Consider the following 24365-nt stretch of genomic DNA (forward strand, 5'->3'; position numbering starts at 1 on the left):
TCGTATTATCCGCACGTTTTTGAAGAATAGCCTATTCGTGGTTCGCGACCATGTAACGGGGGACGCGTTCCACCCGTATTTATGCGTCTGACACCGGGGTTACGAACGACGATTTATCTCTCCTATCGATCCTGAAAATCTACGAATCTCGAATCGCGTTTCCTTTCTGCGGGTAGCTGGGAACGACGGTGAATAATTTTTTTGGTAACCACCCTCTTTCGGGACGAGAAGATTAATGTTTCGCAGAGCGAACGCCCTCGATCCCGCTGGTAAGTCGACGAAACGACTCGCGAGGAGCGCACGGGGCCATTCGGCGGTTCGATTATCGTAGTTTTTCGAGCGAGTAAGCTCGAATCGACGCCGGGCCGCCTCGCGGGTGACGCGTCGGGCGGGGAAACGACGCGGGGCACCGAGCAGAGTAAACAATAACGATATTGTTCGCTTTCAGTCCCTATGGACCCGCCGCGTACAATCTCCAGCCTAGGCATTGTCTCGTTAATTAAACGGATAAGCCGTCGAGACCACGAGGACGACGCCGACGTCGTCGATGTCGACGTCGACTCACCACGCCGGCGTCGCCGATCACGCCGAACCTGACGCGAGCGAAACTCCCCGCACAAAGCGTCGGAAGCGTTTGACGGGGTTGACGGACGTACCCGTAGATAACGAAGTTGCTACGTTCGAGTGACACCGGGGGTGAGATCGTCACCGAAAGAGGGAACGAGAGGAACACCAGCCACAACGAGGGGAAAGAAGAATAACGATATATCGAGAAGCCAAAGAAAACATACACATTACTCCCGGATCTTCTCCAAGGAGGCCCCGAAGACGTTGGGTTCTTTGAACTTTAAATCTTATGGGAAGAAAACAATTTATTTCCATCGCAAACAATAATTACTCTTATTATTTAATATCTCAATCTATGTATGCACCAGTATACTATTCGTGTCATTGTTTTAGTCAACACATTTACTAGAAATTCTCCAATTGATTGTAAATTTAGTGATGCGATAATAAAAAAGAAAGAAATTTCCCTTTGATACGAGTAGAATGACCTTCTTTCCAGGAAGATCACCAATCCGAGCAACTATAATCGAGTTTCGTACGAACAGATGATGCTCGAGACAAAGAAAAATGAGGACGTTGTAACAAAAATATTTGTCGGGATCGATCGATCGCGAGACTCGTTGTGCAAGATCGAAGAGCACGATGATGCAGCGGAACCGGGGTTCCTCGCGTATCGCTTTTCACTGAAAACCTGTCGCGCTGTCCAGACTACTCTATTTCCATCGCGGAGCTTCGCCGTCAAAGAGTAGCGCCGAGGGGAGGGGAAAAAATACAGATCGTGAAATTCGATAGAGTACAAAGAAGAGAAATGGAACGAAAACCAAACATCGACGAGACCATCTCCGTCGGAATTCCCCGGAACGCAAACCCCCGAAACGAGATAACTGTTTCACGGTGACAATCAACGTCGCCAGATTTCGCGAATTTTTCGCTCGGACGATATTATTTGACAAATATCACGGTCCGATAAAGTTAAGCTTCCCCACTTCCGTTGATTAAAACCGCGACGCCGAAACGTTCGCTCCGGAAAGTTGTGGGAAGACGAAAGGTCACGAAACAACGAGAGAACCGCTCGAAACGAAGAAAAGGGAGCCTGAACTCGCTGAAGTTGCATTTCGAAGACACACGAAACGTAAAATACGATTTTCGACGGATCGAAAATCCTAACCGCGGTTAAACTTTTCTCTTAAAACGTTAAATTATCCCGCTGGAAGAAGATATTAAATTTCATACGCACAAAGGGTATCGCGTACGCCGTAAAGTCGTTTAATTAAAGGTGCCTTTTAACCGTTACGATTTTACAGTCCACTCGCGCGATAATTCGTTTATGACTCTCCATGTACGCCGCGAGGTGAGAGATCAAACGCTAAATTCGCGACAAATTTGCATCGTTAATCGTTATACGATCGCAACGAAAATTTATATTTAAAAGTCCACGCGTTTCTTGGCGACTCGAAATCAAATGCATTCCGAGGAGCCATGTTGTTCGCGATCTTTCATAAACCGAGACAAGGCGACGAAGGGGGGATAACAACGCGAGCATCGAGTCATGTAACGATACGTGCAACGATTCATCATGCACGATGAAAAGCAATTCTCGGAAAATTTGTTCCCTTCGCAGTTTACCTCGCGTCCCGACTTGTTCATTGAATTAGCTTTATCAACCACGCCGAAGATCGATGACGTGCCGCGGGAAATTCGAGCCATCGAGGAAGCCATAAACGCGACCCACCGAAGAATACGCGTGTAAAGGATGTTACGACTCGAGTTCACGAGTGTAAAAGATTTCACTGTTTCTGAAAATCAACGACAATGATTTTTTACGAGCTGTGGTGTTTTGTGACGAGAGTATGCGTAACTACAGCCTGTGAGATCGAAAAGAACCGCGACGAGACGCGTTGTTCCATCGACATTGGACGATGCAAGTAGTAGAGATCGACGCTTGGCCGGACGAGGCAAGTAGTAAGAGTCAACAACTGGGCGGACGAAAAGAGACTGTACGGAAATTTTGCTCCTCTGTCTTGAGAAATGCAAATTTTAATGTTACTAGTTCACTATACATTTGATAATAAGTAAGAACTTTGTCCCGAAATTTTACAATTAGTTAAATTTAATGCTGCGACGAGAATTACTCTATATTCCAATATTTAAACGACATTATACATACAATAATTGTATTAATCGTATCCTTGTCCAAGCTAACCAGTTTAGCCAGCGTCTGAACTTTTTTAGCCGTTCTCTGTATTCCTTTAAAAGGCGTGCCACGACTTTTACACATATTATGCAGCTCTATTGTATCAAAGGGTGTACAAACCCGTAAATAAATAAATAAAGATTGCACGAGAATGAAAACTTTGAAGACAAACGCGTTTTAAATCGAAAGATTCGTGGATGTGACAGAAAAATTGGAACGATGCGTGTAAAAAGAATAATGTCTGTGCCGATCTACGCGACGAACGTACGCGAATAACAAGACGGAAGCAAAATAGGAAACGAAAAAAGGAAAGAAAAGGCGAACAGTCTCGAGGGAGGACCACCGACACCGCCAAACCATTCGATCAATTTTTCACTTACTGGAATTTTTTGCCTTACACAATTTTCCAACCTTCTATTTGCCGTGTCGAAGGTGCCACCAGGGAAGATCCGATCGGTTTCGAAAGTAGCTTCCCTCTACTCATATTTTCGACACGACCTCGAGTTCCTCCGCGATCGTTCCTAGCTAATTCGCATTCCAAATGGCTAGAGTGCAAACTAATAACCTCGTCAAAGGATCTATTTGAGAACGAGAAATGATTCTCATTCTTCTACGGAAATAGATTTCATCCTTACTCTCAACAGAATCAGTTGCAACCATATTGGTACCGTGGAAAATTCTAAATATGAATTTGGTAATAATTCTGAAGATTTTCTCTCTGATAGCTTTGGGGTTTCCTAATTGCCAAGCATCAGAGAGGCTTGTAAAATTATCTTCTCCCTTCTCAAAGAATCTAAGTTGAAATATAGACCTGTATATACGATTTTAAATGCTCGATGAAAGAAAAAGGAACGAACAAGTGCCACGCGAATATTATATTTCTTTTAAAGAGATATAATATACTTTGCGAAAGAGTAGACGTCTCGAGGGTTTCTAGCATCGCCTTGGAAGTCGTAGGGATGAATTGCAAAGCGGGTCCGCCATTCGAGGCGCCTTCTATTCCCGAGTATCGTCTGACAGCGTCCGTTCTTAAATAATTTAATTGACCATCTGTTCGAAGCGGAAATCAAAAGGTGTCTCTCTATCAGTCTGGGAGGATCGAGGGCCGTTAGGGCGGCGTGGCTCGCGAGAAATTAATTTACAAGCGAAATGGTCGGAGTAATTGAACATCAAAATGTCCATTAAAACTCTCTCTGTGCATTGGTAACACAATTTTCCATGCTTTTACGACGCTTCACGCCTTTCGTTGCGGGCCATCGTTCCCCTTTTTGCACGAACACCGACGAAGATTATTAGCCTCCCGTAGTGTGACGCGGAAACGCGCCGCTAATAGACACTAAATGCATTTAGTAATAGTTACGTGATCCTTCGCTGGGCAGATTCTAGCCGGAACAGAATCTTAATTAGTGCCGCGAGATTCCATTAAAATAGTATCGCGCCATCCAAAGGGATACTCGTTTATCGTTCGCGGGCTAATAAGATGGAAAATAGCGTACGCGAATATTTCTTCCTCGTATTTTCCACTATCGTAACGACGAGTTCCCGTGCCTAAATTTCCCAGCCAGCCGTAACGAATCCACGTTAGTTTCGGATTTACCGATCGTCGGGAAAAACAAACGCGCGAAAGATACCTCCGGCGGAGAAAAATGTCGAGAGATTTAACAATTCCGTCGGGGGCGAGAAAGGGTTGCGAATCGTTGTCGATCCAATTTCGGCGGTAAATCGACGCGTATACAGGGGGAACGAGATGAAATCCCGACGGAGAATACGGTTCTGCGAACGGGAAATCGGCGTCACTCGGATACCGGTCGTCCCTGCTCGTTTCAATTTGGATATATTTGGGTAACGCGCTCCGTCGGGCAACCTAATAAAAACCCTGGTCGAAAAAGAGACAACGAGAGAGAGTGTCGAACGATACAAATACCGGAACGGTATTTATAGTCGCCGTATCGTATCGCGAATCCGTAGACACTCTGTCTCTTTTTCGAGAGATTTAAAAGCGCTTCGAGAGGTCCAAAGATCAGCGGTGCAAAGATCGAGAGGCGAAAAAAAAGAAAAATTTCCATTTCGATTCTCGAGAGTACACCGTTGCCGCGAAGGCAATCTTTCTGTTCCATAAATCGTGCAACGGAATTCGGAGCGTCGTCTCCGTCGCTGGCCTGACTTTACGCGAACTTGGCTCGACCGTGCGTGATCGATTACGCCGATACGTGATCCGCTTTCGGCTCCTCCGCCCTCTTGGTGTCTCAGCGATTCTCGGATAATTGCGTCGATCGAAAGAAATCAAAACGCTTTCGTATTTCGTAAACATTGCAGTTCGATGGTTAATTCGTGGAATCAGATTTTCCGTATAAATTGGGAGCTGATAAATATTTATGAAAAAGATTATCCAGTTTCGCGAGCGGAAGAGTTGGAGGGAATTAAAGCGAGGGAGGAAGATTATTCTATAGATCGAAGGGAATCTCGCGGAGGATACCGGCAAAAAATAAGATTCGTCCGGTAACGATATTCGACGGCTGATGAGCTTATCAGGAACGGGAGTTTATTAGTTGGAAATAAGAACAATATAGACTGCCGGTCCACTTTCGTTCAAACTCCCCCGAGGGAGGTTCTTAATCGAAGGATAAGAGAAAGAAACCGGCTCGCCGGCCGCGGGGCCACTTGACGCGAAATAATTGGCCCAGTTTTTCATCTTTTTCCCTGTAATAACGGAAAATGATAGTGCCTTTCGATCGAATACGCGAAACTCCCCGGAGAGAAAAGACGGCGTTTCCACTATCATTAATTTGTCTCTTGAAACAAAGCCGGGGTTCCGGGAAACATTTTCGCGTTTCATGGAATGATGCGCAAATCACACGTTAGATTAAACAAATATCGTTTTTCGAAGCAGTCAGACTCGAAATCATACCAAACGAGCAAAAGTAGCAAATAGTGATGGTGCTATTAATGCAAATATAAAAAAATGACAATATATAAGAGATTCGTAACATTATTTCTGATAATAAGAAACGTAGGAAGCGAAAAAATTCCCAAAATAACGAACAATTTTATACACCTTCCCTCGATAACGGTACCGAGTCAGCGCCCCTTAACGAGGGAAAATTAAAAAACATTGGTGCGAAATTCTGGGAGGAGCGTAAGGAGAGGAACGCGAGGACCAGGTAAGAGGGGTGTCTCCGTCGAAGCGAGAAGCCATCGCGTCGCCAAACCGTAAAATTCAATCCCGGAAGTTGGCTCTCTATCGAGAGGGAGCATACATAGTTTCCGGGTCTCTGTAGATAGAGACGTCGTCCTGGAGTAGAGAAAACGTGGGAGGAAGATAACGGGCGTCGTTCGATGCCATATTTTGATACGAGGAGGCGACACGTTACGGCCAACCAAGGTACACCGAGAGACAAAGGTGGAAAGGGCAGGTCGACGAAGACGGAGAACGCTCGGAAAATACGAGCGTGCGCGCGAGTTCGAGAGAGAGACAGGGAAGAGTGGAAAAGGACGGTATCTGGCAAAGGGTTGAAAAGGGACGACGGGGAAATAAACAAGGAGCGTCGATAGCGATCCAGAAGACAGGATATGCCGATCGCGAGGGAAGAGGGAAAGGCCGGACGGAGAGGAGGAAAGAAGTATAAGGGTAAAGGGTGAGAGAACGAGTAGCTCGAGAGGCAGGTCGGGTAAGCTTTACGCCCGAAAGGTTCGCAAAGGCTGGCCACAAGTTCGGGTACATTATGCAACGACAACCCAGTGCCGGGGGCCCACGGTAGGGTGCATTTTGCGCCGAGTCAGGCACACCCGGGATAAGGTACGCCAGAGCTTTACCACCAACGAATCCTGACGTCTAGATTTACTCGGTATCCTATACTCGTGAAATACTGTAATGTCTCTGTATCCCCTGCTAACGGTACTATATAATTTAATCCCGTCAGGGACGAGAAGGTGGTGGTCGTCAGTATTTCTTGCGGCAGCTTCTCGCGTCTTTACTGCGACCCGTGATTTGCGAACGTACGTTTTCCCGGCAGAATTAGTGCAACACGCTGGGAATTTAACTCACACCACGTGGCATTAAACATCGTGAAAATCTAGACAAACTTCTTCATGATTTATCAATTATCATTGTGCAAGCTCTCGATATTTGGGTCATCCCATAAGTAACGTCGTCCTTTGTCTTAATTTAAATAAACTTCTTCCTTAACACCACATATGGGTGACACGATTGCTCACTGAGAAGCTAAAAAAATTCTCAAGATTAGAGATTACTTGTGGGGATGACTCGACTGAACGAACGACGAGGCCGTCGAAAATCAGTTACGTCGCGTCGCGAGGGAACAGCACACGCTGGTAGGTGTCCCAGCTCGCAAAATAGATAAGGATTTCATCAGACAGCGCGCAGATGCATTGTGCAAGAAGACAATCCGGGTCCTACATATGCTAGCTATCTGTATGCACCGACAGTATGCATCTCAAGTGTGTGCAGCCAGGCACTTGGCGGATTAATCCAGTTGGTAATTTGCCGTCCCGCGAACGGGGACGTCTTCCCCAGCCTGAAACTCAGTCGGCTGCACATGCTACCGTCGCATCTGCACAGACGTCTGCGAATATTTCCTACCCGGAGAAACATAACTTCGTTTCCCTGTTTACGTTCTATCGACGCAAGAAACAAATGTTGTATCGTCCCGCGCGACGAAAGACGCCAACGAAATCGAAATCCAACCAAAGTTTGTACAAGCTACGCTTTTGGTCATCGCAAGATGCCATAATTTATCGCAGAATAATTCGCTGAAACTAAATCGTATTTCCATTTGGTATTCGTACACTGCAACGGTAACTTGTGGTAACTGAATGGTAACTTGTTTTTATTTTTACACCAAATTTTGTTTATTACAACTCCTGTTACCCTTTTTGTGTTAACGGTACGGGCGAGTTATAATGCCCCATTACTAAATCGATACAGAAGCATAATTTATTTATTCGTTTATAATTAAATTTGTAATTTATTTATTATATATGGAATATACTCGTTCGAGTACATATAAACAAGTAATACAAACAGTGTACAAATAAAACCAACAATACTATTAATAACGTTTTTCTTCTCCCTAGCGGTCACCACCCATCCCGTACTGCACGCGGCCGAATGAAGCTGCAAAACCAACGTGTCCAAACTTGCCACAACCGTTCACATAAAAAACAAGTTTTTTTCTTCTCCCATTTATAGCGAATGACCATTACATTGTACGAATACGAGTGGGAGTAACTGTACACAGTTGAATTTAGAAGACAACGACCAAGGAACAGAAAATATCGCCATTTGCAACCACGAAGATGTCTCCGGGCGGATCTAGCGACCGTGTTTCACGCGCTCGTTGTTCGTACGAATTACGACGCTATGATTTACTCGAGTCTCGGGAAAGAAAGTTTCAAAGTGGCTAGGCGTCCGCGCGATATATCGGTCAGGACTAACTCCCGGGGAAAGAAACTGAAAACATTCTCGTTCGCCATGCGTTTTCTCGATTTATACGAGGCATCGTTAATACGGAAGCTGTCGGATTTGCCTTTTAGACAGAATTTTCTCTTCGATGTACCGTGCGTGCGCCACAAACATGTCTACTCTCATTCGTTTGCCCGGACCCTTTAATACGCTAAAATTGAATTTTTTTTCGCTGCGATATTACGAGGAGCTTATCCTTGCTTGCACGAATATCGAATGGGGAAGTCGAGTCGGCCATTTTGGGGAGGATTAGTAATAAACTCGTACGAGATAGCGCGAGGTTTTTATGTTTTCGTGGAAACTGACGCAAACTCGAGACCAAGTTTGAAAAAGGAGCACAGGCGCATACGGGAATGAAAATCGAAACGAATGTTACGTTAGTTACGGAACAGTTTGGTACATGTGCAATAGAAGATCCTCTACAATATTCGGGAATAATAGCCGGGTAATTTAATGAAACGCAACGTATCAATACGTTAATGTATTAAATGCCTCGCGCGCAATATATTATATTAAAGTTCGTAATGTAGTATAATTTTGTTACTCTCATTATACAGCCATAATGGATATAGAAAGGACGAGTAATTTAATTACGTTACCATGACGGTGAAACGCCATTGTAAAATTTCAGTTCTCGGTTTCACAGGAAATTCAGCGTACGAAGAGAAAAGGGGAGGGGTTAGGAGGAAGGTTTGGGTTAGAGAAAAAGAAAAAGGACCGCTCTCGTCGACTTATTACCGAAATGTGCTATCGTCCACCGGCTGTAGCTTCCGGCCACAGGAATTACGAAGTCAAATGGCCGCTGCGCGCGGGGCTTTAAAAAAAATTTTTTTTTTTTTATGCACCGTTCCCCTCACGGATAAAACGTAAATTACCGTGTAATAGGATTTTGAATGGCGGTCGGTGCTAATCCTTGCTTTAATAATGTAGGTCAGGTGTCAAAGATTTAGCGTGACGTTGCTGATAACTCGTTCCGCGAAAACTAGCAGCTTTTCGAGGCGCGTCGCCGTAACTAAATAATTATTACGCCGCGTAATTGGAAATATATTTTAAAAGATTCGTTATTTCCCCGTGCCAGAGCCCTGGTATTCGCGCGCATTTTTCCCGACCCTTGGTATTTCCGTGATTCGCAACGGCGCGGCGCCCCGTATTTCAGAACGGTAAAGGAATCTAGAAAAATAAATGACCTCTATTTCGAAGGTCATCAATTATAACGAACGCGGGCTGTTAATAACGTGACGTCAACATCCACGCGGGATCCAGGTCAACCGAAATATTTTGCTGGCTGTTTCCGTTATTGAAATGACAAGCGAGAAGTAAATCAGAATTCGAAACAATCGTGAAACAACGTTCCGAGACAATTCGATCAAACCGAATGTCCAAACGCTGCTACGTTTCGAGAAGCGTTTCGAAAGCGACGGAGAATCGACAAAAACGATCGAACGAAAGAGAGAAGAAGAAAAGGGCGGGAGAACACGACCACGATCGTCGAACGATACCGCGAAAGGTCACGGCTTTACTTGACAAATGGCGTCCTTGCGCCGCCACCGATGGACTCGCAGCGGGGTATCGTGGTCATCTACAAGACAGCAGAACCACATTATGAAACCATTTGCAGCTCTCTGCTACCGTTGTCTCGAAAACTGTATTGGAATTTTTCCATAGTTTCCCTCGAGATCGACGCTAATTTATTTACGTCGGATAATACAACGCTTTTGTACGACTCTAAATAGCAGATACGCGTCAATAAAAAGCACGATAATTGATAAGCTGGCTTTAACCGGAAGCTTTTCAAGACCGAGAATGGGACGGTGTTTCATGAAAACGTTAAAACACCGAGATCGATTCGCCTTTCATTGGAAGAACGTCAAGATGGGGCAAAAAAATTAACCGCGCATCGCTTAATATCGAACAACAACGATGACCCAATTTCAAAAGATTAATAGGCTCATGGACAGCGCACGACCTTTGCACCTTTATGAAATTAAAAGCAAATAAGCAAATATGGACGGATCGATCGACGAGTACCTTTTTCGAGCCCAATCTGTCTCTTTTTTTATCTCTAAGCTCGATGTGTGATCCGGGAGGATCGCGAGAACTGTGAAACAAATGTCACGAGGAAAAGGTCGAGATATAAAATTGCCTCGAATGCAGAGAAAGCTCACACATGGATGACACGATTTTTCACAAAATAGCTACAAAAATTAATTCTCATGATTAGACGTCGAAGAAAATAAATCTAGACGGGTCTCTTGAATTATAACTGTAAAAATATTTCACATAGGACACCTTCGAAAACTTTATGGCTTTTATAACCCTTATAATCGCATTCACCAATATACTATTCGTATCATTGTCTTAGCCAACATATTTACTAAAAATATTCTAATGGAATTAATTGTAAATTTAGTTGTGCAATAATAAAAAAAAAAGAAGTTACCCTTTGGTACGAGTAAATAAATTGTGGGTAGTTTTTAATCGTCTAAAAACAAAGTTTCGTTTCCCTGGACAATTTTGGATCGGTCTGGCCCAGTGGACGCGTTAAACACTTTTGGGTGGCTGCGTTGATGTCGAGCGTTCGTGACATTTTCGTTGGAAATGGGGTCGTAAAAACAAGAATCGCGAATCGTCGCGCGACACGAGATTTAATCTTTCGCGCGCGGGACCGATCGCGTTATCGAGACACATATAAGCATAATCGAGCTGACGGCGATGTACACGAGGCGATAGTTGATATACGAGGATAGGCAAAGGATAAGCACGGCTATATCCCGAACTGATAATCGACGATAAGCCGTGGCCGGCGGTCGATAATCAAGGGGCTTGGCTCGAGAACGACTCATCGCGTGTGCAATCGCGTCGACACGACGAAATTATCCGAAACGATGGGACACGTAACGGGCTTGTACGCCATTGGCGAGTACGCAACAACGGCCGTGGGGCTGAAAAAGAAAATTAGGACGCCCCCGGGTACCTTCTGCACGCCCTCGTTGCCATTTCGAAAAACAAAAGTGAAAACTGAACGCCGTGATAAAGCGAAAGGAGACGCGCCAGACGAAAGAGGCTGACGAGAACAAGGCCGCGAGATTAAAAGAACGCGAACCTTCGCGCCTTGAAATTTCTTGTGTCGCCGTAAACGACAAAAGTTTAACCCCAGCCTTTTAAAAACTATTTTCAAGCTTCGTCGAGATCGAATTCTCTGCTATCGATGAAGGAATGCTGTTATCTGCTTTTGACATTTGAGAACACTGTGGGCTTTTCCCTCTTTTGGGGGTTCGTTTAGGTCCGCGAGACCTTCTAGTATATAACACAGTCTTGTCCGGAAATCGAGGCTGAACAGTTACAGTTTTAAATCCATTTACCTATACAGTCCATAATTATATATCGGTTTATTTCACTATCACTGCATACGCGAATTCTACACACTTGTATTATATAACGTATATTCTTGAATAAAGTGTCATTTAACGAAACCCAGAGTTCCCAGTTAATTCTCGTCGAGCATCGAATTACGGGAAACTATTTGGCTTCGCCTGTCTTCGACCACCGTGAAACTCTTTTCTTTTCTCGTAAAAGGTCATCCAGATTCTGAAACTTGGTGCTGCAACGTCTGGCAGCGCCCTACAATGGCCGAGCTAACGAGAATTCGGTTAAACGACCAACCTCCTTTCCCCCACATTAAATTGTCCGAACGTCTCTATCGGGGTTCCAGGTCGCGAAGGTAAAAAGTCTGGAAGAGATCTTCTAAAAATCTTCGCGGTACAAAGCAGCCGTAATTTATACTTCTGGAAAGGCAATCGATAAAAGAAACCTTCGAAATCGGAATCGGGCAGCCGTGGGGGAGAGGGCGTTCGTCACAAAACGCGAGAACACGCTCGAGCGTAATCGAAGCAGCTTAATTAACCGAATTGAGCTACGCCATCGTTTCAGCAGCGTTTCAATTCGAATTTTTCTGAACGCGCGATCAAAGGGTCGAACGCTGGCCCCGGAAACCGGCGAACAGATGAAATAGAAAAACTAATGAAAGAACGAACGGGGCCAAAGCGAATCGTTCGCCATCGCGATCGATACCGATGCTAGTTACCGGGGAGGGGGGAGAGGCTCTCTCTCTAATATATGTCCCAAGCTTCCGTTTATTCCACCCCCCACACCCAAACCCGGTTTCCTCTTTCTTTCATCTACCTTCTCCGACGATCCCTGACCTGCTCTCGCCTAAGTCCGACGCCGGTCGAATTATCGTACCGCATCCCGGAACGCTTCAAAGCCGTTCCAAAATTACTCGGCAACTCATGGACCCGTGAGTCCTCGAGTACTCGAAATTAGTTTCCACGAAAGCGTTCCGCCATTAGGTATGCGCGCTTCCGAATTCGTTAAGAACTGTCCCCACCCGCCTCCTTGGCCCCTCAAAGGGGAGCACATTCTTTCGAACCCTTTTCCCTTTCCCTAGCCCCTGGAGGGGGGAAAAATATCACTGGTGAAATTGCGGGACGGTAACGAGGCCAATGCTCCTTCTACCGGAAAACTGCCGTTCTCGAAGTTCGAGGTCTCACTTTTAGCAAGTCGTTTCCCTGGATAAACGGTATAATTCCGTTTCGAATTGATGGCCCCTAATTCATTTTTCCACGCGCCGCCGCTTCCGTGTTCCCCCGTTACGTTATTATAACCGTTTCTCTTTCCCAGAAGGGGGAACGAATTGTGCCATTTAACGACTTTTCCGTTGCTCGCCTTTTAAAACGTCTCCTCTTCCGTTGTCCGACTACCGGACCATCGCGCACCGGCCGACCGATACCTTGATCCTTACTACTTGCACGACGATCGTTCCTTAATTTGGAAGTCTTGAATTATTAACAAAAATCATCGTCAAGATATCCTTCTATATAATCGACTCTCAAGTTTCGAGTCGAGAGGAAGCAGCTGTGTTCTTTGTTCACATTTCATTCTCATAGTTTCTCTCGTTGAGTAAAGACACACTCTTTCTGTCTGCCTTTGAATAAATTCAAATATTAAAGTTTAATATAATATTGTTTTTCTTTATTTCTCCCACCATAACCAATAGGAAGAAATGTAGTGTATATGTTTTAATCGAGAAACATTGACACGAGAAGGAAACGTTATCGTTGGTGTCGATGATGGAAGTGTTTACTTCTGATTTTTAGGCTTATGTCTTTTATGTACTTTGTATCAAATAGTTTATCGTAATATTAAATAATATAGTTTATATCGTTAAGTTTAAAGTGTCCGAATCACTGAATCTGACCACACGCCTATAACCATCCCTGACATCCTTACAATTTCGTAAATAACGATGCTCGATCTCGCTCCAGGATTCTGGCACGCAACTCCTCGTGACTGGGTTAAAAGGTTGTAGGTTTAAAGGACCGTCCCGCAGACCGATTCGATTTCACTGCCCGTTATAGAAAGTATCACACCGCTCCCATCGAGGTCTTCTATTTCGAGCAATATTCGGTCGCGCATTAAGGGCAACCCCCTACCCCCTCGACAACAACTGGGTCATCGTATCTCGCGTTAAAGTAATCATTGCTAAGAACTATTTCCGACTCAAATTTCTCCCTCGAAATTATTTATGGACCGATTGATCGCAGACGGATATATTATATTAGTATATATTAGTATATACAGGGTGTTCGGCCACCCCTGGGAAAAATTTTAATGGGTGATCCTAGAGGCCAAAATAAGACGAAAATCAAGAATACCAATTTATTGATGGAGGCTTCGTTAAAAAGTTATTAACAATTAAATTCAAAACTTTCAAATCGTTCTGGAAAAATTATTTTTGGTTGTGGGGCTGAATTACAATCATTTTTTATGAATACACATACCCCTGAAATCCTACCCATTTTCGAGAAAAAAATTCGAGTAGGTACTGAAATTTTTAAACGAAATTAAAAAATTTCAAATCATACTAAAAAAAATTATATTTAGTTACAGTGGGAAATTACAATCATTTTTTGTCATTATACATACCCCCGAAATCCTAGTCAGTTTCGAGAAAAAAATTCGAGACGGTGTGAAATTTTTCGACGGGGAAAAAAAATTTCAAATCGTTCTGGAAAAATTATTTTCGGTTGTGGGGGTCAATTACAATAATTTTTGGTGAATAGACCTACCCCCGAAATCCTACTCACTTTCTTTCTTTGAATTATTTTAACTTCTCGGTGAAAAATCACCCACGCCTTAGTACTACTGCTAATAAATACTATTTTAATTTTAATTTATCTCTCTTTGCATATTACTTCTTTATGTACTAAAGAAACTTCCCCTTTAATAAATGAATAATAGTACTTCTGTATCTCCTGACTCTTTTAATTCTTTGCATTCCAAGAACTAATTTTAATAAAACTAACTAGCTCTTAAATGCAATTTTGCAATGGCATTTTAAAGAATATTAATATTATCCTTTTTCTCCAGAGGAATTTATAAATATTTCTAATTTAAAATTTCTTCGTTCTTCTTAATATACCTTTAATACACCTTTCGAGATCAAATAATCTACGATCATTTTATTCTATCTTATTCTATTATTACAGGAGTAGATAATAAGTCAGAAGCGCCATTGTTCTCGATGGACGGTAGAATTTAGGCCATCGTCGCTACACCCGAAAACGTACGTAGCTGTCGGTCACCAGGGATATTTGGAACTCGTTTCGTCTGTGTGGGTTACGATCAGCGTTAGAATGGAGCCAAGAGAAAAAAGGAGTAACGTTGCTTTGCACGCAATTTATGTATCCGAATCAACGGGTTTCGATTCGACGCCGAGGAACGACGCGTCGCGGCGTCGGGACAGCGAACGGACTATCGATTCGGTTCGATTGCCGAAAAATGGTAATGCGGTCGGGCAGAACGGCGAGCTTCTCCCTAGAAAGGACGTCTCAATTTCGATACGTGCTACAGGAATGCAAAACGAGGACACCAATCGCGAGCAAACGGAAATCTTCCAGTTATGCGTTTCCAGAACCATGTTTCACGATGCACTCGACGATTCAAACGAAGAAAATAGCGCGAAAGTGTTGTATTTTTTAAATTAAAAGAATAAATTTTCTGCACAGGTCGATATGATCGGATAAATCGAGGAGCTCGACGAGCTTTGCCTACGTTTTATTGGCAATATCTTTCGCGTTACGTTTATATCGGAGAGAATTTGAGAGAAACAATATGAGAGTTTGCGAAACTGTTAAAGCTGGTACGAAACTGCACGAGCGAACGAGGAACGGACAGGAAACAGTGAAAACGAGTAGGATACGGTTACAGTTGATTGTCGGGTTGCTTTCTCTGCCCTTTTACAGCCCCCCATATCGTGGAACTTAAAAGCGTACAAATAGGTTGACGTTTGGTACAATAATCTTCATCGTGCACGCCTCGTGGATCGAACAATTATTAACGATAAAAAAAATATCTTCGTTTAGCCTTCGAGGGATGAAATTTATCGTTTCAAACATCCAGCACGGTTTCAATTTCCAACCAGTTTTATAATCCCCACGCCCATATTGTTATTTTTATTTTAATTCGAAAGCTGAAACGCAGTATTAATTATAAAACTCGCCTAACTAGGTAACAATAAAAAGCATTCCATAATGAAGGAGTTGGGGGAGCACGAGCCCAAGTATCGTGGTTAAATCTGTATCCGTATGACCTCGTTTCCGAGTATTTGCGCTAAAATACAAACGAAACTCTTGCCTCTATCCTGCTATTCGAGGATCGGTTATTTCGTTTCTGAATCCACAATATCCTTGTTTAAGCAAGCAATTAAAGATGCTTTCGCTGATGGAGGAACAGCGATAACTTTCCGTGATTTGTGATTCCGTGGGCAACGAGATATCGATGCCACGAAATACGTTTAACGATCGTGACGGTAAGAGGCGCACCGCGCACGGCAGACGTCCGTGATTCATTGCACCAAGGTTAAGCCTATTCGCATAATCAGACAGCGACATATCACCTCTGCCATTAATTACGAGACCGCGCAGCGAGCATTTATCAAGCTGAATGGTCGAAGAGCAACCTGGAAACTCGGTGTGCAGAGACAGAGCTGGCAAATGGTCGTGTCAACGACGCGTCAAACGTTTCGACGAACTAAGGAAAACCAGAACCGATCGATGAAGCCTTGAACCAAACTCGAAGGTTGGGACACCCTATTTCGGTGCATTAAACACGAGCAAGAAAGCGTGCCAACAATGGCGGGGCTCCATCAACAGCCACCGCGAAACGAACTCGAGAAAATGGCAAAAAAGGATCGAACTAGTTTTTACAAGTTTTTAGGCAAAGTCTAAAGCCGCGAACGCAGACTTAATCCAAGTTGCGATTGCCTTCTCGAGCGGGTAAGAAATTTCAAATCCTCGGCATCATAATGGATTCGAAGATCGCTGGCGAGCAGCTGGATTCGCGCGCAAAACTTTCGGAGCTTTAAATTTCTGTCGAACTCCGGGGGAAGGGAATTAGCAACACTCGTTGCGATTGTATTTTCGCGATACAAGATAAACGAAGATCCACCGTGCGAATTAATACGCAGACGAGAAATAACTATCCTAAAAGTTTTTGGATAATCGATTCAAAGACGTTCCCTGCTTCGAAACGATCGAGTATCGTAAAAATAATTTCGTAAAGAAAGCAAGGCATAGGAACGACGCGGAGTTCGCTGACCTTCGTCCATCTTTCTCCGACCTTCCTAACCTACAGACGTCCACCGACGCGAAATCGTACAGATCATTCGCGGAAAAAAACGCGTGCACTTCGGGAAACGAACCTCGGACCATCAAAGCGCGTACATCGCGGAACCAGTTCCCTTTTAACTGGCGCTCGATCGAAAAACTTCTCGGAAATATATTACTCTAATGGAACCAGTTTCACGGAGAACGATGTCGACGCGATAAAATAAATGTAATTCCGACCGTTTCGTTTGCTCAACATGATGCAATATTCTGCAGGGACAAAATTCTGCGCTAGCAAATATTTGCGTACGTCTCGCGATACTTAACGGATAGTTTCTCGTCGAGTAACGTTTGATTTTCTTACAGCGGCTTCCGGGAAAACCTTGTAAATTAATCGACGACTTAAAATCGGTGGAAACGAACAAGATAGAAAAGACGGGGGTTGTCAAACGTCTCGGAGGAGACTTTGACGACGGGCATCGCACGCACGGCCGCCAAAATCGCGACGAGGATGCTCGGAAAAGCTAAACCGCGTTCGAGATCGATGACGGAGACCTGCAGCGGCCTAACCCTTGCGTTTTATCGAGCCGCGACACACGTATGGCAGTCACGAAAAAGAGAGAGCAGGAAAATACGCGTCCGCGTCGCGATCGACCAAGAGCGACGAGGTACGAGCGATGCAGCGTGAACGTAGGCGCGTGTCCGCTGCCTCGCGATTTCAACGCGTTCGAAATATTCGGGACGAGAGACGCGACGTTCTCGCAACGTGATCGACCGCCACGGCCACGGCGAGAGGAAAAAAACCACCGCGAGGAAAACATCGCGGGTTGTTGACTCGAGCGAGGAGACAAGCGTTTCGTGCGGCCTCGACGGGGGGAAGGGGAGGAGGAGAGAGTACAGCGTGCACGACAGACGCAATAAACGTTTCGCGGTGACATTGACGAGTATTTTTTTGTAAATGGTAGTGTATAAATTGCATCGAACGCGTCGTGTCCGAAACTGTAGACTCACCTCGATCTGCGGCTGGATTTTACGTCGAACGATGCGTACGGAGTAGAACCGAGGAAGGGCTGGCTCGAAAAACAGCGTACGTCGACTACCGGCGAGGACAACGACGACGACGTTCGTACGAGTCTCACGTTTAGACTACGTGTGTCTCCCCGGTCGTCGGTGGCGGCGACAGCGACGACGGCGGTGGTGGTAGTGCTGGCGGCGGTGGTGGTGGTGGTGGTGCCGGTGGTGGTGGTAGCTGGTTTCCGTCCTCCAAGCGGGAAAAAGAAGGGTGGAGAGGTAGAGAAAGACAGGGAGAGACCGATGAGATCGAAGTCTCGTGGCAAACGGTCGTGGACTGAGTGAACCCGAGGTCCAACTGAGCGGCTGTGTCGTGGCTGCGCGAGTGGCGCCGCTACGCGGAGGGTTACCGAATCACCATCGATCCATCGAAAGTGGTATGAGGAAAGCTCGCCAGCGCACGCGGAGATCGGGGAGAAGGGTTGGCGCACACCGACGGAGGGTCGAAGAGGGTACACGACCAACGGAACCCTACCCTCGGCCCTTTGAGAGGAAAAGGGAGAGGGAGAGCGACGAGTCGAGTTGGGAAGAGGGCGGGGCATACGCGTACCACACGTTCCTATCTCTATGTCTATACCTGTGTCTTTTTCTTCCTCTCTTCCACTCACCCCCTCGCATCCAACTATTTCCCTCCATTATCCCTGACTTTCTCTCTCTCGCTCTCTCTCTCTCTCTCTCTCTCTCTCTCGCTTTCGCTCTCTCTCTCGCTCGCTCCATACACAAATAACCCTCTATACTTGCCTATTTCTGTTTCGTACACTCTTTAGCCGTTGTGCGTACCTACTTGCTGTGCTTCTGAGTCTCCCCGTGTTTTTTCAATTACGAAAAGTGTTTAACCATCGAATCGAGCGTCAAAACAATACGGATGTTTGACCCTGTTACCGATATACGCTGACTCGCGAAATTTACTTCCCTTTGCCACTAATTGCAACATAATCGCTATGACTTTGGATTCTTCTGAGACAATAATCACCTAGCTTCGAAACTATCCCCCCCCCCCTTCCTATTGGATGTCCCGGGAGAACTTTGCTCGTAGGAAGTTGCAAAAAAGTGAATATGGGTCGTCGAAAGATGATGAGAATTTCGACAGTACGTTGCATCCCCGTTTACCGGAGGATAAGATGAGAAATTTCGCCGCCATCGTAAACGCTTTAGCCTTAAAGCGTCCCTCGTAAAATATCGTACGTAAATACGATGCTGGTACCCATTATACCTAGTTCGAACACGCGGTTATACACGGTTGCGTATTTCGCGAATCGATAGAAAAAGTTGTTGTTTCTCTCATCTCGATATCTAATAACACCCGGGGGCACGGAGTTTCCTCCGCGTATCGCGACGATAAAAGACGGTTCGCGCGTACACGTACGTCGCCTTAAGATCCATTAAGTAAACGCAACTCCTCCCGGGGCGAGCTGTCGCGTACATGCGAACGTTTTTAACCGAGAGCGCTTTGTGGAAAAATGTAAATCTGGGTCAACGTTATTCCGAATAGAAAACTAACGGGAGATATGGAAACCCGGACTGAAGTTGGCGTGATATTTTTTTCAAGTTTTCCTCCGGAACCTAGTTGACATTCGTATCGCGCGCGAACGCGAAAAACATCGTCGGCCGAAAGGAACGCGTAAATATCTTGATATAGCCGGGATATATTCCTTCGCGGAGAACTCGCTAACAATTTCAAAGTCTCCTTTACACGCGCCGCGATCTCTTTATCGAATTTACAGCCGGATTTACCGCGCGCAGAGTAAAAAAACCTAGCGAGAACCAAATTTTAAGAGACGTTCGGAAACAACGAGCGCCTCTTTCTATCGGTTCCGTACGGGCTGGTACGTTTGCTATTTCGAGCCATATCGCCGCGACATTATCATCAAAATTTTACGAGTGTCTAGAATCGCTGCTTGGCATGGAAACACTATTGGATACACAGAGCTAATGGCGCGACATAGCTCAGCTTTATCTCGCGTTGTTGGATGAATCACGAGTGATCCGACGATAAATCGATGGCTTTCAAAGGTGAGCCGTACATGATACTTCGAAACGGAAATTCATCGGCGGACTCGTGCAAGGAAATGATTCGTGCCGTGGCAAATACGGACGAGTCACCGGTATTAACTTGATTATTTATCGGCGAACTTTCCTACGTTGATTATTTATCTTTCGAGCGAACAACGCGTACAACGGTTCCTTGGGGCAAAGGTGGGCCGTGCAATTAAACGGTGTGTGGATGGCTTTGAGCATCTGGACAGAGCCTGTCAAACGCATCTTACGAACGGCAGAAATCCTTACGCAAAACCGTGAAACGAGGCCCGATTCCTGGCCGGCAGGGAAGCCGGAAATTACGTAATTTCCTTACATTCTGCCAGGAGTTGCGCACTTTACGCGAGACACGCCGTCCTCCGTCGAATATAGAATCTCTAATCGAATCGATAATTACGGGATACCGCCCAAAGGAAGAAATTGAAAACGCTTCTCTTCCGGAACCGTTTTCCTCGCGCTCCCTCTTTCGATTCTTCGCGAGAAAAAGACCTCCGCGACGCGTGGTACGCGAAAAAGGAGCCCACTGTTCTCTCGATACAAAGGAGAACGCGTCGGGGCCGGGAAATTTCAAAAATTAAATTGCTACGCGATTGCAACGATCCCTGGTTTTTGATTCGTACGACTCTCTCTCTCTCTCGCGCGCGCGTCTGTTCTTTTTCGCGTATTGGAAAAGAAGCGGAAAAATGGACGTGATATATGTAACATCGGGCTCGTATGTGCGTATGGATTCTCGGTGTTCCACGGATGCCCGCCAGACTTTGGTTCTAGGACGTATACTACTGGAATCACGTCCTCGGAATGGCGAAGTGCAAATCCATGTTAGTGGTATAATGCTCCGCTATAAGTCTCGGAATTATGTGGACCGTGATAAGCATGGCGAAAAGCGACGGAACACGATTGTCTTTCAACGATCCTGTCTGAAATTGTTTCGTCGCGTTTGGACTTTTCGCGTCGTGGATGGAAGCGACACGACGAACGGAAACTGGAGCCAGTTCGGCTTGTTTGGGCTTCAGACGACTAGAATAGTCTTGGACCAGTCAAAGACATCCTGAGCAGTTCCTGTTTGCGTAAAGTTCTCCAAGTTTAGAATAATTTTTATCTTGAAGCGTAATAGGAAAATTGCTAGCACTTTTCTTGCACCGGGTGCAATAAGTTCCTGCAGCTTGAAACCATCCTATATATCCTATCTCCAAATCTAATGCGTCTTCCTTAAATTCTCTTTACCCTATCTCTTCCTTTTCGCTGGAAAATCCTTGAGAAGCTCCGTACGTCGTGGCTGCAATGATTTATTGGTTTACGGATGTCGTTCCAGTCTTTCAATCTGGATGTCGCGGCGGTCATGGTACTTCGTCAGTTTCGTTACATATTTCTGGTACGATTCTCCGTATTTCTCTGTGATTAATCCACCGATTGCTAGATTGCCTGCCTGAACCTCTGTAGATCTTGGTCTTCTTTACCGCGCGTTTTCTATTTTCGTCTTTTGAATTTAAAAAAAATTTGTACCCTGGGTTGATCTTGCAGCGAACCCGTTATTAAAGGAATTACAAAATTACAATAAACGACTGAATTGGACATTTCGTGCAGACCGGAACGAAAGAGTGCTCCGTCGTATTCCCAGCAAAATCGATTCCAACTTTAACAATAACCAACTATATACTGTACGATTCTGATATAAGCGCGTACTACGGTCATCCCCTTTAAACATGTTTCAAAGTGACCAGTAATTTATTGATCCACGCGGCGTGTTCAATCCGCTTTCAGAGATTAAGCGTAGGCTCGCGCGACGAGGAGGCCAAGCGCGGTTTCCTTTTTTCCTCGGTGTCTCTGTCGCGTTTGGACGCTGTCGTGCTCCAGGAAATGGTTGTTGCGTCGTCTGGAAAAGTCGAATGCCTCGAACGGGACTGGACGAGACGCGATCAGCGAGGAATTTCACACCTGGTGCCCGGAGCGACGCGCGTGGACCACGTCGGGCCGTGGAATAGGTTGTTACGAGCATCGACGTTGTACAAACGGACGTAAGCAAATTGTAAACACCCTTTGACTATCTAGTGTAAGGAACGAAATTCAACTCCGCGTCCAATTCGTCTGCTTTACGCGTATAGATAGCGACGACGGGCGTGCACGTTAGCTGCTCATCAACCTGGAAAATTACATGGCTTCCGCTCGCATTTAATTCAATAACGATTTCCTCGCATTCGGCTAACGAGTACGCTGGATTATCTCGCATCCTACATCGAAAACACTCCGACGTCGAGAGATTTGCTTTCGAAAGTCGCTGTCAACAGTTCGATTGCCACCGGTGGTCACCGGTGACCGGCACTTTGAACTTACAACACGTTGCAATGTACAATGCAAGGAATCTAATGCTTGTAAAATTGTAAATAACGCTACTTTAATTTGAAGAAACGTCGAGGACATCTTTTGACGCGTAAAACATGGCAGTTAACGCGTTGAAATATTTTGTCAGCTGATTTCTCGAAACAAATGGCTGAACGACCGTCCAGCAAAAATCGAATGCGACTCCTGCGAGGTACAAATCCTTGATTCGTCGCGGACCACGGTCCTGGCGTACCAAGCTGTCAATAACAATTTGTTTGTCTCGACAACGCAGTTGCAGCTGTTTCGGTACAAGTTCGAAACTATAAAGTATCGAGTCCCTTTGTCGCTTCGTATTTCTTATTGCAAGAACGGTCAGCTATCGGGAAATTTCCAAGTTTTCCTTGCTTCCTTTCGGAAAATACCACAAAGGGCATTCTGCAATTTTTTAATTATTAAACTCGATTCAACGTCGTAACGATACGATAAGAACTTTCGTACCTCTTACAAACTTCGAATTTAACGTGCTTACATAATTTTATATTAACTCTACGATGGTAAACTTTAAAATTGTTCGTTCCTGTTAACGATAAATCGCATTTTCCGTAAGTTTTCAAAAGACCTATTTCCTCTGTGCACGTAGAGCCACGTGACACGCGTTTGTAATAAAATAAATTAAAGGGTATACCTCGTTTAACGAATAGTTGGAACGATTGGACCTTGGACGCCCGGAACCTTCCCTCGAAAGAAGAAAAAGCACGATCGGCGAAAGTTGGAAGTTTCGTCAAAAATGCGGCCTGCCTTCGAGACTGACCTAATACACTTCCTCGATGAAAAATTGCTTCGACCGAAAGCAATAACCGCATTCCTGGTCGCGTGGCCGTTTAATAAAGGACGCGTTCGACTATGCCGAAAGACGTCGACCGCGAATATTAGATCTCACCGTTTCCCGTTCATACCGCCAAAGACATTAACGGATGTCGCGACTTAATTAAACTTTAATTACTTCTATACGTCCGCGATCGCGTTTTTTAACCGGGGAAACGAACTTGTTGATCGCCAGCGACATTCGAAACAGTTGGAATCCTTGCGCCGTTTGTGATTCCCGAAAACTCAATAATTTTTATAATTCTCTTTAAATGGAAACACCCATGTCCAACGAGTGGGTGTTAAAAAACAATTATCGCAAGAATTATCGTGGACACGTGGAATTTAAATGTCGTATCGAATATTTGGAAACTTGAGATTGTATTTGGTATTTTGTCGATCGTGATTCGAGTTTTTTTTAATTTCACGAGGATTTGATCCGCGTAATAATTCAGTCGTAATGTGGTCACGGCGACCTCAGTCAGAAGAATGGATAACTGAAGAGAATGTGGTTGATAAGTGAGAGATCTGCAGTCGAACGCCATTCCGATTCGACGTGAACTTTAGAATTTCAAATTAATCGTTTGCACTTGGGTCGAAGTTTCGCAAAATAATGCGTCTTTTACAGAAATTTGAAATTATTTTTTCCTTTTCCTTTTCCCGTATAAGAGACTCTATTTATTATCTTTGTAGGGGAAACATGGAAATAAAAATTGAAAAACATCTTTGTTTTTTCAAGCTATCGCATCGATCGCGAAACGAAAAACAGACGATAGGTTTTAAGACACTAATCGTATTTGTTTATTTAAGAATAAATAAGGCTCTGGGTTTCGTAATAGTCCAAAAATGCAACGTCTCCTATTCGAAGCTCGTCTCATCGAATTCCTACGTTCCCGTCAACGACAAGAACGTTCGAAGAAAAAGTTCGCGTCGGAAGCGGTATCCTCGTCGTGTGTCGCCAGAAAATGATTTAATGAAACACGCCGTAACATAAACGAACATTTACTTTACAAGGTCGCCGTGCAGAAAGTAAACGCATGCAAAATGAAACTAGAAACATAAAATCCGCTGGAACACACGTTGGTCTCGCGTGCGCGCGAGAATGACGCAAGCTTATGACGAAATCGAATAGAGAGTGACAGAAAATATTATTGCCCCGTACGAT

General features: G+C 44.8%; 1 protein-coding gene across 1 annotated transcript in view; it reads right to left on the reverse strand.

Moving 5' to 3' along the window:
* The window catches only part of Cpx (synaptic transmission protein complexin), a 211932-nt gene extending 193666 nt beyond the window's left edge, over positions 1–18266 (reverse strand). The window contains exon 1 of the mRNA XM_076774330.1: positions 17921–18266. The gene's annotated coding sequence lies outside the window, so the exon portion shown is untranslated. The remainder of the gene's footprint in view (positions 1–17920) is intronic.
* Between the last annotated feature and the right edge of the window lie 6099 nt (positions 18267–24365).

This window comes from Colletes latitarsis, chromosome 10 (genome assembly GCF_051014445.1).
Source record: "Colletes latitarsis isolate SP2378_abdomen chromosome 10, iyColLati1, whole genome shotgun sequence".
NCBI lineage: Eukaryota > Metazoa > Arthropoda > Insecta > Hymenoptera > Colletidae > Colletes > Colletes latitarsis.